The sequence below is a fragment of the Papio anubis genome, chromosome 8 (assembly GCF_008728515.1).
Source record: "Papio anubis isolate 15944 chromosome 8, Panubis1.0, whole genome shotgun sequence".
In the NCBI taxonomy this organism is placed as follows: Eukaryota; Metazoa; Chordata; class Mammalia; order Primates; family Cercopithecidae; genus Papio; species Papio anubis.
In genome coordinates this window covers 140,080,205-140,104,982 of record NC_044983.1, presented here as the reverse complement: position 1 = coordinate 140,104,982, position 24,778 = coordinate 140,080,205, and the positions used below count along the sequence as shown (strand labels likewise).

Here is a 24,778-nt window from a genome sequence, read left to right as displayed (position 1 = left end):
TGATCTATTTTAGTAGATAAAAGTTTTGTTGGAACACAGCTGTGCCCATTTGTTTACAGAGAACTGTGGCAGCTTCTGCACCACAGAATCGAGCACTTGTGGTAGATTCCATATGGTGCACAAAGCCAAAGTATTTCTTTCTGGTCCTTGATAGGAAAGTTTGCACATCCTGCCTTAGGATGCTCCCTGTGACCTCAGTTGACTCTCAGGACTCAAGAGTTCTTGCAGGAGTTGAAATGTGTTTTGTGACCAAGGGACTAGTCTGTACTGTGGAGTGGCTGACTGTGTGCAGATGGGTGATTCCTACACAGTTCTCACAGCCCGAGAACCTTCATTCTCCTTACCACTCCCCAACACACTGTACGCCCTCTGGAGAGATGCAAGACCTAAGTATTGACCTGAGTTCTTACTGCAGTTAAGAGTTTTGTGAAGATTGAAATGGTATGTGTAAAGTATTTTATTATTTTTATTTTATTTTTTGAGATGGAGTTTTGCTGTGTCACCCAGGCTGGAGTGCAATGGTGCGATCTCAGCTCACTGCAACCTCCACCTCCCGGGTTCAAGCGATTCTCCTGCCTCAGCCTCCCAAGTAGCTGGGACTACAGGCGCCCGCCACCACGCCCAGCTAATTTTTGTATTTTTAGTAGAGACAGGATTTTACCATATTGGCCAGGCTGGTCTCGATCTCTTGACCTCATGATCCACCTGCCTCGGCCTCCCAAAGTGCTGGGATTACAGGTGTGAGCCACCACGCCCGGCCGTGTAAAGTATTTTAAACTGTACCTAGTCCTTGGCAATCTCTGCTAGGCATTACTAACATTAACTGAAAATTAGTATCTCACAGAAGCACTAAGAGAGCTGAAGAAGTAGACTGGAGTCCAAGCTTCCGGGAAATAATCCAGAACCATCCCATGGAAATCCCCTGCCAAGGGAACTGCTGACTACTTAGGAACCCCACGGCTCTGCTGTGACGTAGGTGAGCATGCGGAAGTCTAGTTTTCCTATTTAACTCTGCTTTAAGAGTCTTGTGCGGACAGATCTGACCACCCAAACCAATTCTTGTTCTCCACTAGCAGCAAGGGAGGCCAGGAAGTGTAGATGGTGGCTTCTGTGTTGGAAAGGCTGCAGAGAGCTTCTAAAACATGAGGTTTTAGGAGATTTTGAATAGTCATAAATGCCCTTATATGTCCACTATAAGCTACATTTTTGTAGTTTTTAAATTGTGAAATAATTTCACACACAAAAGTATTACGAGTACCACAAAGAATACCCAAATATCTTCACTCAAATTCCCCAGTTAGCATTTTGCCACATTTGCTGTGTCATCATCATCTTCTCCCTCACTGTAGATACACGTTTGTCCTGAGACTAAGTTGCAGATGTGATGCACCTTACCCCTAAATACATCAGCATGTGCTTCCTAAGAACAAGGATGTTCTTTTTCACGACCATAATATTTGTTGGAAAATGAATTGGGTTTTTTTGAGGCCGGGTCTTGCTCACCCAGGTTGGAGTGCAGTGGTGTAATCACAGCACACTGTAGCCTCAACCTCCTGGGTTCAAGCAGTCCTGTCACCTCAGCCTCCCAAATAGCTGGGACCACAGGTGTGTGCCATCACCCCCGGCAGGTTACTTTTGTTTTTTGTAAAGATGGGGTCTTCCTATGTTGCCCAGGCTCATCTTGAACTCCTGGCCTCAAGTGATCCAGCCAAAGTGCTAGGATTATAGACGTGAGCCATTGTGCCTGGCCAGAAAGTGAGTGTTGGTGACATGCTCTAATCTATAAACCTTGTTAATGTTTTGCCAGTTGTCCTGGTAATGCCCTTTGTAGAATTTATTTATTTATTTATTTATTTTTGAGACAGAGTTTTCCTCTGGTTGCCCAGGCTGGAGTGCAATGGTGCAATCTTGGCTCACTACAACCTGCACCTCCTGAGTTCAAGTGATTCTCCTGTCTCAGCCTCCCAAGTGGCTGGGATTACAGGCATGCGCCGCCACGTCCAGCTAATTTGTATTTTTATTAGTAGAGACAGAGTTTCTCCATGTTGGTCAGGCTGGTCTCAAACTCCCGACCTCAGGTGATCCACCCGCCTTGGTCTCCCAAAATGCTGGGATTATAGGCGTGAGCCACCGCACCTAGCCTATAGAAATTAAAAAAAAAAAAAAAAAAAATTCCTGGCTGAGGACCCAGTCTGAGATCACCCATACGTAGTTGTCATGTCCTTCCATCTGGAGTACTTCTTTAGTCTCTTTTTTCTTTTTTTCAAACAGAGTCTTGCTCTGTTGCCCAGGCGGGAGTGCAGTGGCATGATCTCGGCTCACTGCAACCTCCACCTCTCGGGTTCAAGCAATTCTCATGCCTCAGCCTCCCAAGGAGCTGGGACTACAGGCACCCGCTAATTTTTTTTTTTTTTTTTTTTTTTTTTTTTGTAATTTTCAGTAGAGACGAGGTTTCACCAAGTTGTCCAGGCTGGTCTCAAACTCTTGACCTTAAGTGGTCCTCCCGCCTCAGCCTCCCAAATTGCTGGGACTACAGGCATGAGCTACCGCACCCGGCCAGTCTCTTGTCTTTCAAAGATAAATGTTGCCATCTTTGAAGAGCATGAGGCAGTTACTCTGTAGACTGTTCTTTACCTTGGGTTTGTCCAGTGTTTCCTGATGATTTTGCCGGGAACCACGGAAGAGATGTGTCCTTGGTGTGTCATATCAGGAGGTCCATGATCGGTTTTGTGGTCCCTTTCACGTGATGTGATCTTTATCACTTGGTTAAGACTGTGACTGCCAGGCTTCCCCACGGTAAAGGCCCAGCTGTGGAATAAGTTCTTTTCCCAGGAGCCTGGTACTTTTCTGTGGAGAATAGTTTTTAGAAAACAAGATCTGGGTGTTAGGTGTGCTCACTGTCATGAGGGTGTCACTGCTTCTGGGGCTTCTCAGCAGAGAGCTAGGAAATAAATGTATGTGTTTCTATGTAAACACACCATCTTGTATCAATTTAAATAGCCATCAATGTATTTAAAACCATGAATTTATTCCAGTGCCACGAATTCCAGTCCAGTACCACAGGGTTCAGTCTAGCCTTCCTTCTCTCCATACTTTTTTTAAAACAAAAATTTTTAAAACAAAAATATGATCCCTATTATCCTCAGTATTTTTACACAATAGATTTTCTCAATCTTGGAATATACTAAAAGTAATTTTTGAATTGTTAATCCATAACCACTGTGTAACAACAACCTGTTGATGGTCCAATATCTGTCTGCTGGCTTTTGCACTTTGATTTGAGGCTCTGTAGTCAAAATACTTCATAAAAAAGATACTTGAGTCTTTGTTTTGTCTTGGTTTTTTTCTCTTTCATGGTGGCGATGTTATTCACATGTAACAATTCATTGTATTTGTTTCTGTTGTGTTCCGTATTAGTGGTTTCCCTCATCCTTGTTGATTTTCTTTTTTTATAGGTAAGTGAGCTCCCTTTTTAAACTATGAAATTCTTCAGAGGGACATTAGGAAAAGAGCGACATGAATAAATACTGAAGTCTATCTTGTTTGTCCATAGACTCAATATCATGAAGATGAAAATTTTCCTAAATCGCTCTGCGAATTCAGTGCATCCCCAGTCAAAATCCAGACAGGAAGCATTTGGGAACTAGTCCACATTATCTCAGTTCACCCAGAAAAAGACACATGTAAGTAGCAGGTGTCTTCATGTTTGTTTGGTAGCAAATAAAGACATCCACTGGACTAGCATAAGTTAGAAGGGCATTTCTTGTCATGGGGAACAGGAGGTGAGTGCTGTCAGGAACAGCTGCAAGCTCTTTGTTCCTCCGCGTCCGTTTCATTCTTTTCTCCTTAGATGTGGCAAGGAAATGGCTGCTCCACAGTCTGCTCTCCAGTTCACTTGTCCTCACACGTCTGGGGACAGAACCAGTCTGTGAAAGTTGCTGTGTCCTCAGTTCATGGTCTGTAGGAGAAAGTCTGACAGGGCCAGCCTCAGGCGGGTAACCCAGTTCAGTCACCTCTAGGACGGCAGGGTGTGGGTCTCGGCCCGTAGGCCAGTGCCAGTGGGTGGAAATCAAGATTTCTCTTTTGGGCATGTTAAGCTTGAGGTGTCTGTGAGATACAAGAGAAGTTGAGATCTCAGTTCACTGTTAATCTGGAGCTTAAAGACAGATTTGGGATGGAAATGTGAATTTCGGAGTCATTAGCATTTTTCTTAAATGAGATACGCGTCTTTGGGAAAGCATGAATTACCCTGGGAAGATCATTAGAGGACTTGGGACAGAGGCCTAAGATTCCCCAGCTTTGAACATTCTGGTGGATAAGAGAAGCAACAAAGGCGCCTGAAGGGAAGAGACAGAGCTGACCAGGGGAGGAGCCATCGCATCAGACATTGAGGAGGAGGAAGTTGAGACTTGGCTTCAGGGAAAGGGCTGGTGGTCCTGCCAGGGCCCATCTCGGTGTGACAGGGACAGAGGCTGGGTGGCGTGTGAGGGTGACGGAGGGACAGAGGCTGGGTGATGTGTGAGGGTGACTGGAAGGTCTGCACAGTCAAGGAGAGCAAAGGTGGGGACTGGTGGAGCTGAGAGGGAGGGAGAAGGAACAAAGATCCCCTAGAGGTCAAGGGGTTAGTCTTGGATAGACAGATACCTCCTGCATTTCCAAGAAGAAAGGAGAAAAATGGGGCAAATGTACTCAGTTTGTAGGTTTGGTGGGATGGTTTCAAGGATGCAGGAGGTAAAGACCTCAATTGCAAATGAGGAGGGAGAGGTTGTGAGAAATTTGAAGAGCGAAGAAAGTGTGGAAGTGTCGACTTGAGGATGGGAAGGTCAGTCCCACAGGCTTCAGCCTGTGCTCACCTCAGAGGCCGGCACCCCACCCACAGGGTGTTGACTGCGCAGACTCCCCCGACCCCAGGTCTCACCATCACCTCCACCACAGCGCTTTTTCCCAAGGCAACACCCAGAATTTCAACAGCAGCATGGCCCTGTTACCTTCCTAACTCGCCTGCCCAGTCTTCCAACATCGTGCTGGCCAATCTGCTGACATGTGCCTCCTCAGTCAGGCTCCTCTCTGGCCTCATGTTTCTCCCTTTCTAGCCTGGATTTGGTTACTCGTTGTTCCAGTAAATACTTGTTGAATGCTTTCTATCTGCCAGGCATGAGGTGCCAAGGTGCAAGGATACAACAGGAACAAGAGAGGCATAAGTGCCTGCCTTGTGGAGTTTACGTGCCAGTGGGAAGAGAAAATGACCTAATGGTGACGATTGCTGGAAAACAGCACAAAAGCTGGGGGGATCAAGGTCTGTGTGGGGTGATGATTGCTGGAAAGCAGCATGAAAACAGGGAGGGATTGGGGCCCATGTGGGGTCCAGGAGGGGTTTGGTTTTAAATGGGGAAGGTCTCACTGAGATGACATTTGAGCAGTGACTCAAAGCACATGAGAGAGTGTCAAATGAAAATAAAAGGATATTCATGTATCAGGCAGAGAGAATAGTTAATGGGACACCAGGCCTGAGACCTGGAGTGTTGCAGGGCAGCATGGCTAGGAGGAGAGTGAGCAAGGGAGAGAGGTGCTGGGGTGTGTCATGAAGGTCTGTGACCATGACCAAGACTTTGGCTTTTACTCTGTGTGAGAAGGGGAGATCCTGGAGGGTTCTGAGCAGAGGAGGATGACCTGACTTGCATCTGAATATGATCACTGCTGTGTGGAGAAGACTGTGCATTCCTGACTGTGTTTGCTCCCTTCTGACTCCATTTGTTCCTGCAAGTCCGCCCTTCCCCTCATCTCAGTGCCATTGGGAGACGGCCACCAGGAGACCCACTGCAGCTGAGGCACAGGGTAGGCCACACTGATGGATGCAGTGGACTGTGCAGGGGCCACAGGAAGGAGCTGCCTAGGACAAGTAAATGACCAGCTCCTCCTGGTCCCTGGTGCTGCCCAGCGTCTAGCCAGACCTGACGTGTTTGGGGTACTTCATCCGAAGCCTAGGGAATTTTAATTTCATTACATCGTCATGTTTCCAAAGAGAAAGAGTCTTGAAATTTCTGTCAACCACAATTTGTTTCTTTCTTTTGACCTTGGTGATGTCGTCAGAAATGTGTTTCTCAGGGAACAAATACCAAGTCCATATGATGGAGAAAGCCTAGGTCATATATTTACTGACTCCATGAGCCTGAGACGCCTCTGTTCAGTGGGGGCTGGGGCATGTGGAAGATGATAGAAAAGCCCTTTTTTTTTTTTTTTTTTTGAGACGGAGTCTCGCTCTGTCACCCAGGCTGGAGTGCAATGGCACAATCTCAGCTCACTGCCAGCTCTGCCTCCCGGGTTCACGCCATTCTCCTGCCTCAACATCCTGAGAAGATGAGATTACAGGCACCCGCCACCACACCTGGCTACTTTTTTGCATTTTTAGTAGAGACGGGGTTTCACTGTGTTAGCCAGGATGGTCTTGATCTGACCTCGTGATCCACCCACCTCGGCCTCCCAAAGTGCTGGGATTACAGGCGTGAGCGCCTGGCTTTTCTTTTTAAAAAAAAAAAAATCTTAGTAGACTAATTATTCTCAAAAGACCCTTAATTATTTAGGTAAGTACTTAATATAATTACTTACCAAAAACTGGGCCTTCACGATCGCAAAACAGAATTTGGAGAGAGGAGAAGAGAAACGAAAAAGAAGGAGGGGAGGGTGGAGGGAAAAGACACTCATTCTGTCTGCTGGGATTGGCAGTCTCAGTACTGACCCCCAAACTTCCACCGTAAAAGGTCCATCGCTTTCTCCCCCCAGCGGCCGTGTGGCCCCTGCCACGCACTCATTGCCCTAGCTGCTGCATAGGACTCCGAATGGTATTTGTAAAAGGGCTTGAAACTGCCCCTATAAACTTTATCAAATTAGTCAGGGAAGAAGAAGGGAGAAATGAAAGTAAACGAAGCTTGCAGCACATTCAGCGTTCATCATTCGGTCAGCCTTCCCCCTGACATGCTTCCACGTAGGCGTGTGTGCCTGTGTCCTGGAGTCACGTAGACCCTAGATTACAGTTCCCTTCAACTGCTCTATAGATGACAACTTGAACATTATGAAATGCTAAGTTTTCCCTTTGAGATACGCCTTCAGGTCCTGCATACCATACGACTACTGACTGAGCTGGTCTGAAGAACCCCACGAGGAGCTGCCCACACCAAAGAATGCAGTTTCCACATCCTGGTGATGTCATCCCCTCTGCCCTGGCCAATCAACTACCCCAGTTTTCCAGCCCCTCACCCTCCATGATCCCCTTAAAAACCCCAGATGGATTTGAGGGTCTCTTCCCATCTCCTCACTTGGTGCCCTGCAATAATTAAACCCTCGGCTGCATCCCTGCTGTCTCAGTGTCATTGGCCTTTACTGTACAGCCAGCATACAAACCTGTTGGTCCTGTAACAGGCTTACATCAGTGAACAAGTGAGAACTGGTGCCCACCCCCACCCCTGCCCACTCTGGTGCTGCCTCAACTGTCCTGTGATCCCTTCTCACCTCATGCGGGGGCTGGGGCCCACCAAGGACTGCAGCACTGAGGTGGTGACATCACATGCTGCACAGAAGCCCCTGAGAGGGTTGCGGTCCAGATTTCAAATGTGGCTTGCCCACTTTACATTTTTTTAATTTTAAAATCAACGTAATTCTAGAAAATGCAAATTTGAAAAAGGGAAAATATGTGTCACACATAATTCCACCACTTAACACATTCCCTTAACACCACTTCCAAAGCCAAGCCTTAGTGTCTATTAAGCTCTCTCTAGGACCATTTTTGGCAGGAACATGAAAGAATCCTTAGCAAGTTTAGATGGACAGAAAAATAATGTAAGCGAGGAGGAAGGATTACACATTGTATCCAGAGGTATACGCTTTACACTGTAGGAAAATAGCCTGTGGCATGGCAAGAGTGGTGGTGTCTTCAAGCAAAATTGCCATAATGGCCAATGGTTGACTCCTGCACCAAAGTCTTTACACAATGCCTGTAGCATAGATAAACCCTCATAAAGATGCTTACCTAACTTCTCCAGCAGTCATGAATTTTGCAAGAAAGTCTGAGATGTGACAGCTGCACATGTTTTACCAAAAAAGCTTGCTCTATAAACAGTACTTTCTGGAGGACAGGTGTGGGGATCGAAACATCGCTTCTGTTTGCAAATTCCTATTAAATGTTTATTTTCTGAGGAACTGGATTTGTCAGCCTCTTTCTTCAGCCTCTCAGCTTTTGAGGGTAGGTTTGCATAGACCTGCTCACCATGGAACATTTGGCAGTCCCAGCTGAGAGACCAAGGAATGGGTGGGGAAGCCCCAGAGTGGCAGTCACTTCCATGTGCAGTTGCTGCGGCTCACTTTTTAGACACTTGTGGACAACCTCGTGAGTGTGGGGACTCCCTGAAAATGCTGGCGGCTTTAGAGGGATTGGGAATGGAGAGCCATCTGTCACACTGTGGTAAGGAAGGGTGGCGAGCAACATTGCAGTGTGATGGCCACTTCTGTGGGCTGCCCATTTGGTGAAGAACCCAGCTAGCAGCAGAAGTTGATGTAAAATGGCTTGAGGAGGAATTGTCATTAGAGAAAAGATCTTTTTAAAGGCGCTCTGTGGTCAGAAGTCAGCTTAATTAAAAGCAGATATTCAGGCTTTTATATATTTTGCAGTGGGGGGAAGACCTTTCAGCTTTTTTCTATTTTGGACCCTGTTTCTGGGGATGTTATTTTCAGTCAACTAAAACACCCTCCACCCTTTTTATATTATGTTTGGCCCCTCTGGTTTGATGGCATGACTTTTGCCTTCTGGAAAGCTTAAGAGCTCCTTAATTTGGCTCCTCCAAGACTTGTTCTTCCATTTCCTTCCACTTCTGCTTCTCCCCGTTGCCATCTTTGATACCACATGCAGAAATCTAGAGACTTAGCAGCCCTGAGACCCCCTGAAGAACACAAAAAGGCAACACACATCCCCTTTTGGGAGTCTCCTGCGTTCCTTGTAGAGTTCCGAGTCGTAAGAAGGTTTCTCTCAAGTGTAAAGTTCTGCTGTCTTTGGCATTGAGTTCCTGATCCCTCTAGCTTGGGGGATACCAGGAATTATTTTGTACTCTGAGAGAACAGGACCTTTGGGTATATAGTGGTTGACAAGTCCCTGGTGAGGGCTGCAGTTTTGGAGATGGCTGACAGTGTTTGCCATGAGTGGTTATTACTGTAGGGAGCTACTCATTTCTTTATGTGTTTAGATAAGAAAAACATGGTTTGGACACCTGGAAGCCATAGAAACACTCACCACTGAGACATAGCCTCCTGTGGGGGATGGGCTGATTGGTGACAGGCCACTCAGCCTCAGGGGAATGTCTTTGCTGGGAGGTGCACTGTGGAAGCATCACTGTGTCCCGTCCCGTGGCATTGCCCCCTTTTTGGGGAATCAGGATTCTGTGTAAAATGGAATCCTTGATTTTGGGAGATCTAAATGTTGCACCTGCTTTTCACATATATATGTATGTATTAGAGCCGGGAAACTGCAAGTGCCTTCTTGGCCCTATTAGTTAATGGGCTCCACCCGGAGCTCGGTGGTCCAGTTGGAAAGTGGAGGCTCAATTTGAAGCTACATATGTAAATGAAATTAGTTTCCTGCCGGGCGCGGTGGCTCACGCCTGTAATCCTAGCACTTTGGGAGGCCAAGGCGGCAGATCATGAGGTCAGGAGATCGAGACCATCCTGGCTAACATGGTGAAACCCCATCTCTACTAAAAATACAAAAAATTAGCCAGGTGTTGTGGCGGGTTCCTGTAATACCAGCTACTTGGGAGGCTGAGGCAGAAGAATGGTGTGAACTCTGGAGGCAGAGCTTACAGTGAGCTGAGATCATGCCACCACACTCCAGCCTGGACGACAGAGCGAGACTCCATCTCAAAAAAAAAAAAAAAAAGTTTCCTTATAAAATGCTATGGTGAATTCCTGTGATTTTGTGTTACCTTGGCATCCATGGCATCCATTTTTTACTGTCCTATAACACACTCAGACTCCTTTTTAAAAACCTTAGGCCAGGCGCAGTGGCTCATGCCTGTAATCCCAGCACTTTGAGAGGCTAAGGCGGGCAGATCACAAGGTCAGGAGTTCAAGACCAGCTTGGCCAATATAGTGAAACCCTGTCTCTACTAAAAATACAAAAATTAGCCAAGCGTGGTGGCAGGTACCTGTAACCCCAGCTACTTGGGAGTCTGAGGCAGGAGAATCGCTTGAACCCAGGAGGCAGAGGTTGCAGAGGGCTGAGACCGTGCCACTGCACTCCAGCCTGGGCGACAGACCGAGACATCTCCAACAACAACAAAAAGTTCCTCCCTGGCTTGGCACGGTGGCTCACCCCTGTAATCCCAGCACTTTGGGAGGACAAGGCAGGCAGATCGCCTGAGGTCAGGAGTTCGAGACCAGCCTGGCCAACATGGTGAAACCCCATCTCTACTAAAAATACAAAAATTAGCTGGGCCTGGTGGTAGGCGCCTGTAATCCCAGCTACTCAGGAAGTTGAGGCAGGAGAATTGCTTGAACCCGGGAGGTGGAGTTTGCAGTGAGCCAAGATCCCGCTATTGCACTCCAGCCTGGGCAACAGAGCAAGACTCCGTCTCAAAAAAAAAAAAGAAAAAAAAGTTTAAATTCTTGCTCTGTGCTTTGAGATGTAAATTTGTTATCCTTTTTTCCTCTAAAACTCAGTAAGGTCTTTGGTCATGTGGGACAGATTAACTTGTTTCATTTGCAAAGTTTGAATCCAACTGTTGTTTTAAACTAGTGAGTTTTACCTATTTCGTTGCTAAAATTTTAAAATCAAAGCTATAAAATCTTTGTATTTTATTTGTGTGTGTGTGTGGTGTCTACATGGTACCAAATTGATTTATAAATAAGTGCTCGTAAGTTAATAAGCCCAAATATTTTTCAAGTTCATGTGACTTTAGTAATCTTTGGTAAATAAAACTAGATTTTAAATTGTTGGTGAGATAGGAATGTCTTCAGGATTGTCAGTATTAATTTAGACACGTTCTCCTTGGTCTACTAGTCAGACAGGTTTAGAATATCTCTGCTAGATGTTTTAAGGTCATAAAACTGTTGATTCTGTGATATTTTTGATACTTGTTTAACTTGTCTGTGAGCTTAGGTCTTAGACCCATTCAATTATGGGCTCTAAACAAATGGCCATGGTGAGGCCTGGTGACGTGTGGAGTTCTCTCTGCCCCAGCTGTGCCTCCTGACTATGCTGGGAGATGCAGACATATCTTCACATCTGTCCTCTGTGATGAGCTCTCTACATGTAAATTCAGGACCCAGATGGGCCATGCTCTTCATACTCATCCCTGGGTGCCATGTGGGTATTCCCCAGAATGTCTGGGGAAGACATTAGGACGGTACTTGTGTCATAGTTTCAAAATTATTTTCAGTAATTTTAAATCATAAAGTCACATTTTGCCCAGCACTTTGGGAGGCTGAGGCAGGTAGATACTTGAGGTCAGGAGTTTGAGACCAGCCTGGCTAACAGGGCAAAACCCTGTCTCTACTAAAACTACAAAAATTATCTGGGCATGGTGGCACACGCCTGTAGTCCCAGCTACTCAGGAGGCTGAGGCAGGAGAATTGCTTGAACCCAGGTGGCAGAGGTTGCAGTGAGCAGAGGTCATGCCACTACACTCCAGCCTGGGTGACAGAGCGAGACTCTGTCTCAAAAAATAATAATAATAAAACATCAGGATGTGGTTTGTTTTTTTCTTTTCCTTTTTTTTATTTTAGTTTGAGATGGAGTCTTGCTCTGTCGCCCAGGCTGGAGTGCAGTGGCGCCATCTTGGCTCACTGCAAGCTCCACCTCCTGGGTTCACGCCATTCTCCTGCATCAGCCTCCCGAGTAGCTGGGACTACAAGTGCGCACCACCACACCCGGCTAATTTTTTTTTTTTTGTATTGTATTTTTTTTTTAAGTAGAGACAGGGTTTCATCGTGTTAGCCAGGATGGTCTCGATCTCCTGACCTCATGATCTGCCCGCCTCAGCCTCCCAAAGTGCTGGGATTATAGGCATGAACCACCGCGCCTGACCGTTTTTTTTTTTTTTTTTCCTTTTGTTTTGTTTTCTGGAGACAAAGTCTGGCTCTGTCACCCAGGCTGGAGTAAAATGGTGTGATCATAGCTCACTGCAGCTTCAAACTCCTGGGCTCAAGTTATCCTCCTACCTTAGCCTGCCATGCAGCTAGGACTATAGGGGTGTGCCACCACACCCAACTACCTTTATTTTTAAGTTTTTTATTTTTATAGAGACAAGGTTTCACCATCTTGCCCAGTGTCATCTTGAACTCCTAGGCTCAAGCAGTCCTCCTGCCTCGGCCTCCCAAAGTACTGGGATTACAGGCATAAGCCACCACACTCAGTGGTTTTTGCTAAAGAAAAAATAATTTTCTCTAGTTTAGAGGTTATTTACAGGTTGTTTCAAAATGAAAGAAAAATCATATAAGTCTAAATGGATCTAAAAGTTGGGAAAGGGAAAAAAGTAGAAAAATGTGTAAGAAGTCATAAATGGGCTATGGAAATCTTGTGTAGTCAAAAGCTGAGACTGGATGGATTAGTTTATAAGGTTGTATTAAAATTAGCTTTAGTATTGATAATGGATTAATACAAAAATAAAATTTGGTTTTCTCTTTTGAACAATAATTTCATGTATAATAATATTAATAACAGAAAAATATTTTTATTCACCTTTTGAGTAAACTGCAAAAAAAAAAGGAGAGGAGAGACAGATTCTGTCCCATGCTGTCTTTCTTAGGTCTTTTAATTGTTCCAAAAACTGAGTCTCCTCTCTATCATTTTTTATTATTTCAATTTATTTAGTTTTTCTTCTGTCTATCAAAGTGTGGAGGTTTTTGCTTTCTGAAATCTTTGAATTACCACTTCGGCTAAATGAATGACTATTATCTTACAGTGAACTGTCATCCTATGTTGATCGACTGTTTTAAACCTTTCTTATTTTAATATCAGGTGTTTTAAATCTTTGATATTCGACATACTTCCCAAAATCACATTTCACATTCTAAAATTAAGTTTTTTTGACCTGAACTAACTTGGACATAACAATTAGGGCCCCTGGCGGCCAGGCACGGTGGCTCATGCCTGTAATCCCAACACTTTGAGAGGCCAAGTGGGCAGATCACTTGAATCCAGGAGTTCAACACCAGCCTGGACAACATGGTGAAACCCCATCTCTGCAAAATATACAAAAATTAGCCGGGCGTGGCAGAAAAAGTTTTCTTTTCTGGAGTCCCAAACGAGGTACAGGACGAAGAGGGGTTGAAGGCCAGAGGCCCTGGGCTTCAAGACCGCTGTCTGGAGTTGCCTGTTCCAGGCCGTCAGGGCTCACCTGACTGCCCCTGAAGCAGCCAGAGCCCACCAGACCCCCTCAGGGGACAGCGATCCCCCGAGGCATCCCGGGCCGCCACCGGGCCACGGAGCAGCACTCCAGCCCCACTCCAGGGTCATTTTTTGTCCTCTCCCATCTGAGCAGTGTTACCAGGCCCCAGGGGGACCTGAGAATCAGGGCCGGCCTGGGTGGGGTCCCATGGAGTACTCCAGCGCACTCAGGGGCTCCCTGCAGACAGGGGGGGGCCTTCGCCCCGGAAGCCTGGGCGCTGAGATAGACTTGCTGAGCAGCACGCTGGCCGAGCTGAAGGGGGGTCGGGGTCATGCGCCCCTGCGACCAGACCAACAGGCAGAGGAGCCCCCGCCACCTCCTGCCTCCCGCCCGGGCTCTCTGAAGCCGAACCCAGCCTCGCGCTCCCCGCGTCTCCCTATGGGGGCCCCACTGCAGCCTCTTATGCTGCCGCCAGCCCCCCCCCGGCCGGCCTTCCCCGTGCAAGCGAAGGTGGCACAGTCAGTGAGGGGCTGCGGCCCACCCAGGCGGGGAACCTCTCAGGCCTCTGGGCCCCTCCCGGGCCCCCACTTTCTGTCCCAGGCCAAGGTGAAGTCTGGGGGCCTGGCTATAGGAGCCAGAGAGAGCCAGGGCCAGGGGCCAAAGAGGAAGCTGCGGGGGTCTCTGGCCCCGCAGGAGGAGGAGGAGGAAGAGGACGCGAGCACGGCCCCAGGTGTCCCTGAGCCACCTCGGGAGGATGAGCTTGTCAGGCTGTCGAAGAAGCAGGTGCACGACATGAACCACCCGCCCAGCGGGGAGTACTGTGGCCAGTGTGGTGGCTGCGGAGATGTGGTCGGGGATGGGGCTGGGGTTGTGGCCCTCGATTGCGTCTTTCATGTGGGCTGTTTTGTGTGTTCTACATGCCGGGCCCAGCTTCGGGGCCAGCATTTCTACGCCATGGAGAGAGGGCGTGTTGCCAGGGCTGCTAGGTGGCCACCCGGGAGAAATGTGCCACCTGCTCCCAGCCCACCCTGGACCGGATCCTGCGGGCTATGGGGAAGGACTACCACCCCAGCTGCTTCACCTGCCTGGTGTGTCACCGCGGCCTCGACGGCACCCCCTTCACGGTGGACACTACCAGCCAGATCCACTGCATTGAGGACTTTCACAGGAAGTTTGCCCCAAGATGCTGAGTGTGCGGTGGGGCCATAATGCCTGCGCCAGATCAGGAGGAGACTGAGAATTGTTGCTCTGGATCGAAGTTTTCACATTGGCTGTTACAAGTGCGAGGAGTGTGGGCCACTGCTCTCCTCTGAGGGCGAGTGTCAGGGCTGCTACCCACTGGATGGACACATCCTGTGCAAGGCCTGCAGCTCCTGGTGCATCCAGCTCTCAACCACCTTCACCACTGACTGCTGAGTCTTCCTAGAAGTCCCTGCTGGGTTCTCAGTTCCAGTTCCCACCCTTCAATCGATCACCCTCCCTGACATCCCCCTGTATGACTTCCTCACCAAATGCTGTCTCCTCTTTCTCCAATCAAGAAATAATAATCCCTCGAGTTTACAAAACAAAACAAACAAACAAAAAAATCAGCCGAGCGTGGTGGCTCACGCCTGAGCCTGGGAGACAGAGGTTGCAGTGAGCTGAGATCGTACCACTGCACTGTGGCCTGGGTGACAGAGCAAGACCATGTCTCAAAAAAAAACAAAAACACAACTTGCCACATTGTGTCCAGGCACAGTGGCTCATGCCTGCAATCCCAGCACTTTGGGAGGCCAAGGTGGGAGGATCACTCACAGAGTTCAAGATCAACCTGAGTTAAAATATAGCAAGACCCTGTCTCTACAAAAAAAAAATTAATTAATTTTGAAAAAACAATTAGGCCGGGTGCAATGGCTCACGCCTATAATCCTAGAACTTTGGGAGGCCAAGGCGGGCGGATTGCCTGAGCTCATGAGTTCAAGTCTAGCCTAGGCAACTCGGTGAAACACCATCTCTACTAAAATACAAAAAATTAGCTGGGCGTGGCAGCATGCACCTGTAGTTCCAGCTACTCAGGAGGCTGAGGTAGGAGAATTGCTTGAACCCGGGAGGTGGAGGTTGCAGTGAGCCGAGATCATGCCACTGCACTCCAGCCTGGGTGACAGAGCAAGACTCCATCTCCAAAAAAAAAAAAAAAAAAAAAAAATTAGGGCTCCTGAAAGGCCAAAAGAGACATATTAGGCTAATTTGGTACATTACAATTATATAGGAACCATTGTCAAATAAGAAATGGTGTCTAGGCCGGGCATGGTGGCTCATGCCTATAATCCTAGCACTTTGGGAGGCCGAGGTGGGCGAATCACCTGAGGTCAGGAGTTTGAGACCAGCCTGGCCAACATGGTGAAACCCCATCTCTACTAAAAATACAAAAATTAGCTGGGTGTGGTGGCACATGCCTATTTTAAGTTTCTTCATGATGTTTTTAGTTGGCTCATTAATGGAATAAGTTCTTTTTTTTCCATTTTGGCATACAAATTCTGTCTCTGTCTCTCTTTTTTAAAAAAGAAACAGGATGTTACTCTGTTGTTCAGGCTGGGGTGCAATGGCACAATCACAGCTCGCTACAGCCTTGACCTCCCAGACTCAAGTGATCCTCCCATCTCAGCCCCCACAGTAGGTGGGACCACAGGTGTGTGCCACCATGCCCAGCTAATTTGTGCGTGTGTGTGTACAGAGTCTTATTATGTTGCCAAAGCTGGTCTCAAACTCCTCAAGCATTCCTCCTGCCTTGGCCTCTCAAAATGCTAGGATTACAAGTGTGAGCCAACACACACAGCCCAGATTCTCTTTTTGATTGTAATCCTTCTGCACATTATATTTCTACTATTCAAATTATTGTTACATATCTCTCATTTTACTTCTTCAGAGAAAACACAAATGGTATTTGTATTAGTCTGTTCTCACGCTGCTGATAAAGACATATCCAAGACTGGGCAATTTATAAAAGAAAGAGGTTTAATGGACATACAGTTCCACATGGCTGGGGAGGTCTCACAATCGTGGCAGAAGGCAAGGAGGAGCAAGTCACATCTTACATGGATGGCGGCAGGCGAAAAGAGCTTGAGCAGGCAAACTCCCATTTTTAAAACCATCAGATCTCACCAGACTCATTCACTATCACAAGACCAGCACAGGAAAGACGCACCCCCATAATTCAACCCCCACCAGGCTGCTCCCATGATGTGGGAATTGTGGGAGCTACAATTCCCATGAGATTTGGGTGGGGACACAGCCATTCAAAATGAGATTTGGGTGGGGACAGAGCCCAACTATATCCCTATTGCAAAGACTAGAGATGGTTCAACAAAGCTGGCAAATCTCCCTCATTTGGAATCCTGCTGGGCCCAGTCTGTTTTCCGTCAGCAATGCTCTGCTGTTAAAGCTATATATCAAGCACTCTCCCTCTGTGCCCAGGGACTCCTCCAGAAGAGGAGGGCACTTGAGATAATAAGGGTGGGTTTCACAGAGTGGAGTGTAGGAAAATAGCCTGTTGCCTGGCAAGAATGATGCCCTCTTGAGGCAAAGGCACTATGATGAGCAGTGGTTGACTCCGGCATACGAAAGGGTCCTGTGGCAAGGTCTTTACACAATGCCTGTGGCATGGATAACCCCTCATAAGGATGCTTATCTAACCTCCCCATTGGTCACAAGTTTTGCAGGAAAGTCTGAGACATAACCAGCTGCACATGTTTTACCAAAAAAGCTTGCTACTTTTTGGAGGGCAGGTGCAGGGATCCATCATCTCAAAGCTGCCTAAGACATGACTTCTGTTTCTAAGTCCCTGTTGAATGTTTTCTTCTGGGAAATGACTTATCAACCTCTTTGGCCTCTCATCTCCCTCTGCCTTTGGCGGTAGATACGCATAGACCTGCTCACTGCAAAACATACTTCTCACATGACGTAATGAGCAATCTGGGGCCATTTTTTGATGTTTGATTATTGTCAGTGTTTAAGTCTCACCCTCCCTCTTTCCTTTGTGCTCACACCTGGGGAAACCGGTAAGAAAGCCTGGGTGCTCCCTTCTTTGGTAACACCAGAAGATTCGAACCACACAAGCCCCTGCCTGCATGTGGGGACTCTCCCATCAGTCCCACCCCAACCACAATAAAAACCCAGTCCAGCCTCCTTTCCTTGCTGTCTCAAGCCATTTTGGACCCACCTGGGAAGCCTCGCTGCTGCCCTCAATTATGTATAAAATAAACCTTTTCACACCCCCCTTGGGGTGTATGTGTTTGTGTAACATCATCAGTCTCAAAATTGTGGGTGGGTCATCTGAGTCTGCAGGTAACCATACAGTCAGCACTGTCAGCAGATGTCTGGGTGATGACCGTCCCACCCAGTGGTATGTCTTCCATTGCCTCGGCATATTCATTCACCAGCTCTCTGCTGGCTGGCCAGCATGTGCTCTGAGCTGTGCTGCTTTGTGTGTCGTCGTTGAGTCCAACAGAACCCTCCAAAAAAAGTTCCAGGGCCTGGGGGGAAAATAGGGCCTTTACTGGGCAAATTTCAGCTGGACCACCCACCTGAGGCTTGAGGGGCAAGAATCACAGTCACCACTGGCCCCTGTTGTGTGTGGGGAGGGGTGGGGAGCACCCTGGCTCCCAGGTACCCCATGTGGCTGCTTCTATGTGCAGAGTTTTCTCTGCCCATGGGCTAAGCTCTGAGCATTTCCAAAAGTCAGAACATCAACTGTGGAGACTGCTCCCCTATGGAAATTTGATATAATCAAATGATGGGTTAAGGATAAATGTCATAATGTGGGTATTGGAATAACCAGCTAGCCATTTGGAAGATAAAATTAGATCCATTCTCCACACCATGTAGCAGAATAAACTGCAAATGGAACAGAGAGGTAATTGTAAAGAAACAATACCAAACAAGTACTAGATGAAAATATGAATAAATTATTCTAGAAACTGAAAGTTAGGGAAATTTTACTATTACTCAAAATCAAGAAACAAAAGAGAAAATATCCATAAATTTAACCACATGAAATTTTTTACATGATCAAAACCAACAAAGTAAAAAAATGACACACTGAGAAAAATATTTATAACATATTACAGATAGCACATATAAAATAATATACAAAAGATTATTTTAAGATTAGAGTTGTCAGGCCAGGGTAAGTTCATACCTGTAATCCCAGCACTTTGGGAGGCCAAAGTAGGGGGACCACTTGAGCCTAGGAGTTCAAGACCAGACCTGGCAACGTAGGGAAACCCTGTCTCCACACAAAAAATTTTTAAATTAGCCTGGCGTGGTGGCACGCTCCTGTGGTCCCAACAACTTTGGAGGCTGAGGCAGGAAGATTGCTTGAGTCCAGGAGGTTAAGGATACAGTGAGCCATGATGGCACCACTGCACTCCAGCCTGAACAACAGAGCAAAACCCTGTCTAAAAAAGATAGGGTATCATTTTCAAGAAATGTTGAAACCACTGAGTAACACAAGTGAACTCCAGTCCTTACCTCATACAATATATAAAAAATGACTCAAAATGTATCATCAATTAAATGTACAAAACTTAGAAGAAGAAAATATAGGAGGTCGGGCGCCTTGGTTCACGCCTGTAATCCCAGCACTTTGGGAGGCCAAGGCAGGTAGATCACAAGGTCAGGAGTTGAAGGCTGAAACCCCATCTCTACTAAAAATTGGCCAGGCATGGTGGCAGGTGCCTGTAACCCCACCTACTCAGGAGGCTGAGGCGGGAGAATTGCTTGAACCCAGGAGGCAGAGGTTGCAGTGGGCTGAGATTGCGCCATTGCACTCCAGCCTGGGCAAAGACCAAGTCTCAGTCTCAAAAAAAGAAAAAAGAAAAAAAAAAAAACTTAGGGGAAAACCTTAGAGACCTTGACTTGGCAAGAATTAATTAATTTCATTATTATTACTTTTTGTTTTATTGAGTGCTTGTGTGCTAAACACTAAGCGCCAAGGCTACATCAGTGAACAAGCAACCTCCACCTCCCAGGTTCAAGTGATTCTCCTTGCCTCAGCCTCCCGAGTAGCTGGGATTACAGGTATCCACCACCATGCCCAGCTAATTTTTGTATTTTCAGTAGAGAAGGGGTTTTGCCATGTTGGCCAGGCTGGTCCTGAACTCTTGACCTCAAGTGATCTTCCCGCCTTGGCCTCCCAAAGTGCTGGGATGACAGGCGTGAGTCACTGTGCCCACCCAAGAATTTACTAAATAAGAAACAAAAAGTATGAACTTTCAAGGAAAGAAATCAGTTAATTCATTTATCAAAATTTAAAACTTTTGCTCTTCAAAATGAAATGAAATGAAAAGGCACAACTGTGAGAAAATATTTGCAAAACATATATTTGCAACATAGGACCTGTATCCAATCCTATAAATAATTGATAACTCAATAAGACAAATGACTATTTAAAATGGGCAAAAAATGTAAACAGCTGCTTCACCAAAGAATATATGTACATAGTAAATAAACACATGAAAAGATGCTCAGCACCATTAAGCATTAAAGAAATGCAAATAAAAACCACAATGAGGCTGGGCACGGTGGTTCACACCTGTAATCCCAGAACTTTGGGAGGCCAAGACAAGTGGATCACTTGAAGTCAGGAGTTTGACACCAGCCTGGCCAACACAGCGAAACCCTGTCTCTACTAAAAATACAAAAATTACCCGGGCGTGGTGGTGCATGCGTGTAATCCCAGCTAGTTGGGGGGCTGAGGCAGGAGAATCACTTGAACCCGGGAGGCAGAAGTTGTAGTGAGCCGAGATCATGCCAAGGCACTCCAGCCTGGGCAGCAGAGTGAGACCCCGTCTCAAAAAAAGAAAAACACATGAGATGCCACTGTACTCCCATCAGCATGGCTAATTTTGTACAGATTGACAATACCAAGGGTAGGCAAGTATAAGGAGCAACTGGAGCTGCCACATACTGCTCAAGGAGGGTAAAGTGGTGAAAAACACTTTAGAAAGAGGTTGACAGTTTCTTTAAAAGAAACAAAAGCAGGCTGGGTGCAGTGGCTCACACCTGTAATCCCAGCACTTTGTGGAGCAGAGGCGGGTGGATCACTTGAGGTCAGGAGTTCGAGACCAGCCTGGCCAACATGGTGAAACCCCATCTCTACTGAAAATACAAAAATTAGCCAGGCGTAGTGGTGTCTGCCTGTAATCCCAGCTACTCAGTTGGCTGAGGCAGGAAAATTGCTTGAACCCAGGAGGCAGAGGTTGCAATGAGCCTGGATCATGCACTGCACTCCTGCCTGGACAACAGAGTGAGATTCCGTCTCAAAAGAAAGAAGAGAGACAGAGAGAAAAAGAGAGAGAGGGAGGGAAAAAGAGGGGAAGAGAGAAAGAAGAAGAAAGAGAGAGAGAGAAAGAAAGAAAGAAAGAAAGAAAAAGAAAGAAAGAAAGAAAAGAAAAGAAAAAGAAAGAAAAAACAAAAGAAAGAAAGGAAGGAAAGAAAAGGAAGGAAGGAGAAAAATGAAAGAAAGAAAGCAAAGAAAAGAAAGAGAAGAAAGAAGAAAGAAAAGAAAGAAAAAGAAAAGAGAAGAAAGAAAAAGAAAGAAAGAGAAAGAAAAGAAAGAAAAAGAAAGAAAGAGAGAAAAGAAAGAAAGGAAGGAAGGAAAGAACAAAAAGAGAAAGAAAGAAGGGAGCACAGATACACACAAAAACTTACGTACAAATGTCTGTAGCTGAAAAATGGAAACAACCCATGTCCAGTATCTGGTGAATGGATTAAAAATTGTGGTACGTACAATACAGTTGTTGGGAGTCTTGCCCAACAATGTAAAGGAGCACACCATTGATACACACAGCAAATGGCTAAATCTCAAATACCTCTGCCGAGTGAAAGAGGCTAGATCCACCCATACTCCAAAATAATATATCTTCTATGATTATATAATACCATACAAAGTACAAACTGAGTTAGAGTGACAGAAAGCAGACCCAGGGATGGGGGCGTTTGGGGTTGATGGACATGTTTAGTATCTTAATCGTGGGGATAGTTTCACAGGTATCTACTTATGTCAACATTTTCATCAAACTATACTTAAAGTACGTGCAATTTATTGTGGGTGCAATTTATACCTCAATAAAGCAACAAAAATAAAGCAATAAGGACATAGCAGTCAAATATATTTTTAAAAATCAATGTATTATCAGCCTTATGGTATATTTCCCCATAAGAAATGTTTATTTCTCTTCTCTGAACACAGTATTTCTAAATATCCTCAGTTGTACATATTAATTAGGTTGAGGATAAACTGAATGATAGTTAATGAAATCAGATCCGAGGTCATGAATTTTAAATTGATTTTTAAGTTTACTCTTTATCACTTATCTGGTGTCAAATTGATTACCTGTAAGTTCTCAGGTTCCATCAAAAAAACACTATCAGGGATTTCTGGCAATTTTTTTTTTTTTTTTTTTTTTTTTTTTTTTTTTTTTTTTTTTTTTTTTTGCTTGTTTTGTGTGTAGTGGCGTGATCTCAGCTCACTGCAAGCTCTGCCTCCCGGGTTCACACCATTCTCCTGCCTCAGCCCCCCAAGTGGCTGGGATTACAGGCGCCCACCACCTCGCCCGGCTAATTTTTTGTGTTTTTAGTAGAGACGGGGTTTCACCTTATTTGCCAGGATGATCTCTGTCTGACCTCGTGATCTGCCCACCTCCGCCTCCCAAAGTGCTGGGATTACAGGGGTGAGCCACTGCACCCAGCCTGATTTTCAGCAATTTTTAATCTTAAACATGGCACTTTACCCAGCTGAAAAACGACATTTTCCTAGTCACCCTTGGAGCTAGAACTGGTAACACACTTTAGGCCAAAAAGATATTAAGTAAAAGTCGCAAGGTGCAGTTCTGAAACAGCTGTTTCACGTGGGGTTGACTGAGCATACATTTGCTTTTGTCTTTTGTTTTTTCTCATTCTGCCTGGAATCTGGATGTGATTCTAGTAATAAAGCAGTCTTCTTGCAATCATGAGGCAAAAAAAAAAAAAAAAAAAGAAAGGAAGCTGCTTATTAAGATGGCCAATGGGAAATAAAGGGGGAGCCTAGAGGCCTGGTGGCATTGTGTGGCCCTAGATGGGCTCCATATTCCTAGAAAAACTGACTCATTAAAAAAAAAATTATTGGCCGGGCGCGGTGGCTCAAGCCTGTAATCCCAGCACTTTGGGAGGCCGAGACGGGCGGATCACAAGGTCAGGAGATCGAGACCATCCTGGCTAACACGGCGAAACCCCGTCTCTACTAAAAACACAAAAAATTAGCCGGGCGAGGTGGCGGCGCCTGTGGTCCCAGCTACTCGGGAGGCTGAGGCAGGAGAATAGCGGGAACCCGGGAGGCGGAGCTTGCAGTGAGCTGAGATCTGGCCACTGCACTCCAGCCTGGGCGACAGAGCGAGACTCCGTCTCAAAAAAAAAACTCTAAAAAAAAAAAAAAAAATTATTTGGTTCAGCCACTGTAATCAGGTTTCTGTTGCACAGTCAATGCCAATCTTAAGTGAGACAGTAACATAATATGTTAAATTGGTTTAAAAAAAATGTGAACACAACCTCAAAGAATAGTTTCCAGCATAGCACTTCTGGTCTCTCTCTTTCCACACACACACACGTTTGTATGGTTTCTGGCTCATAACTGCCATAGCCCTTGTTACAGTCGTTTGTTATAACGTTGGATGTTATAGCAATGATTCTCCTACCTCAGCCCCCCAACTAGCTGGGATTACAGGGGAAGACCTCAGGAAACAAAATCTCTCTGACCTTCTCCTGGCCGCAGGACCCTAATCTTCCCCTACCTTTCCAATTGTGGGTCATAAGACCATCATTCCAGAGAGGGTCCCACCTCATAGCCTGGTGGAAAAAACATTGATGTCATGAAGCTTCCATGAAAACCCAGAGGACTGGGTTTGTAGAAGCTTCCAGAGAGCTGAACACACGGAGGTTCCTGGAGGGTGGTGTGCCCGGCAAGGACACAGAGGCTCTGCACCCCTCTCCCCATGCCTTGCCCTACACATCTCTTTATTTGTAGCCTTTGTAATATCCTTCATTATAAACTGGCAAACATAAGGTTTTCCCTGAGTTCTGTGAGCTGTTCTAGCAAATCAAACCCAAAGAGGGAGTCATGGAAACCCCAACTTGAAGGAAGTCAATCAGTTCTGGAGGCCCAGACTCTGACTCATGTCCGGGTTTGGGGAGTGGGGAACTGAGCCCTCATTCTGTGGGATCTGGCACTATCTCCAGGCAGACAGTGAAGGAGCTAAATTGGAGGACACCCAGTAGAATTGATTGCTTGCTGATGGGGAGAAATCCCCATATATTTGGGGTTACCTAAGCCTTCTGTGTTGATTGTTATTGTGTTAGTATGAGAGCAGAGGAAAAACAGGGTTTGAGAGTTTTTCTGAAACAATTTTCTGGTCTCCTAAGGTAGGTGTGGGTTTGAATCCCACTTGTGGCAGTGTGAGAGCAGAAAAAAAAGTTTGAGTTTTTCCAAAACAATTGGTGTCAAAACATGGTGAAACCCCGTCTCTACTAAAAATACAAAAATTAGCTGGGCGTGGTGGCAGGTGCCTCTAATCCCAGCTGCTTGGGAGGCTCAGGCAGGAGAATGGCTTGAACCCGGGAGGCAGAGGTTGCGGTGAGCCAAGATCATGCCATTGCACTCCAGCCTGGACAACAACAGTGAAACTCGGTCTCAAAAAAAAAGTAAACTGTATACTTATGAATGATACATATATTGTGTGTGTATATATATCATATACTATTTGTTGCAGGGATTGTGCCTCACACAATTGTGGGACATAGTTCCTGTAAGGCTGTTGTCTTTGCATCTGTTGCTGGAACAGGGCAGACAGGAAGGGAAGATGAAGTAAAATGAGCGTAAGGACAAGTTGAGGTCTGTGACCTCAAGCTGGAGCCCAGGATGGGCTGAAACCCCTTTGTTGCCCTATAGGAGAAGCTGGAGTCTTTAGTCTTAGAACTGAAGAAGCCAGAGGAAGAGGGGGCAGCTGCTGCCTCATGTCGCCAAGGTGAACCAGCAGACACACTGCACCTGCCCAGACCTTCTGTAGTCCTCCCCATCTCTGGACACTCTGTAATTCCTGCATTTATTCTGCGTATTGCCTACTGTCTCCATTCACACATATGATCCAGAAAGACAGATTTGTTAGGCACGTTGCTTGTTCACTGATGTAGCCCCGGCACTTAGTGCTTAGCACACAAGCACTCAATAAACATTGTGCTGTTGAAGGAGAAAGACAGTCACAGAGACACAGAAGGGACATGCTAGAGAGGATGTCAGCTGCTAAATCTAAGTGAAGGGCATGCAGGTATTCATTGTATTGTTCTTTCAACCTTTATGAATGTATGAACATTTGCAAAATAAAAAAAAGTTGTGCGGG

The 24,778-nt window shown here is 46.1% G+C and overlaps 1 pseudogene; it reads left to right on the top strand.

Annotated features, from left to right (window-relative positions):
• Positions 1 to 3,768: 3,768 nt before the first annotated feature.
• Positions 3,769 to 14,935, top strand: LOC101006998 (annotated as a pseudogene).
• Positions 14,936 to 24,778: the final 9,843 nt, after the last annotated feature.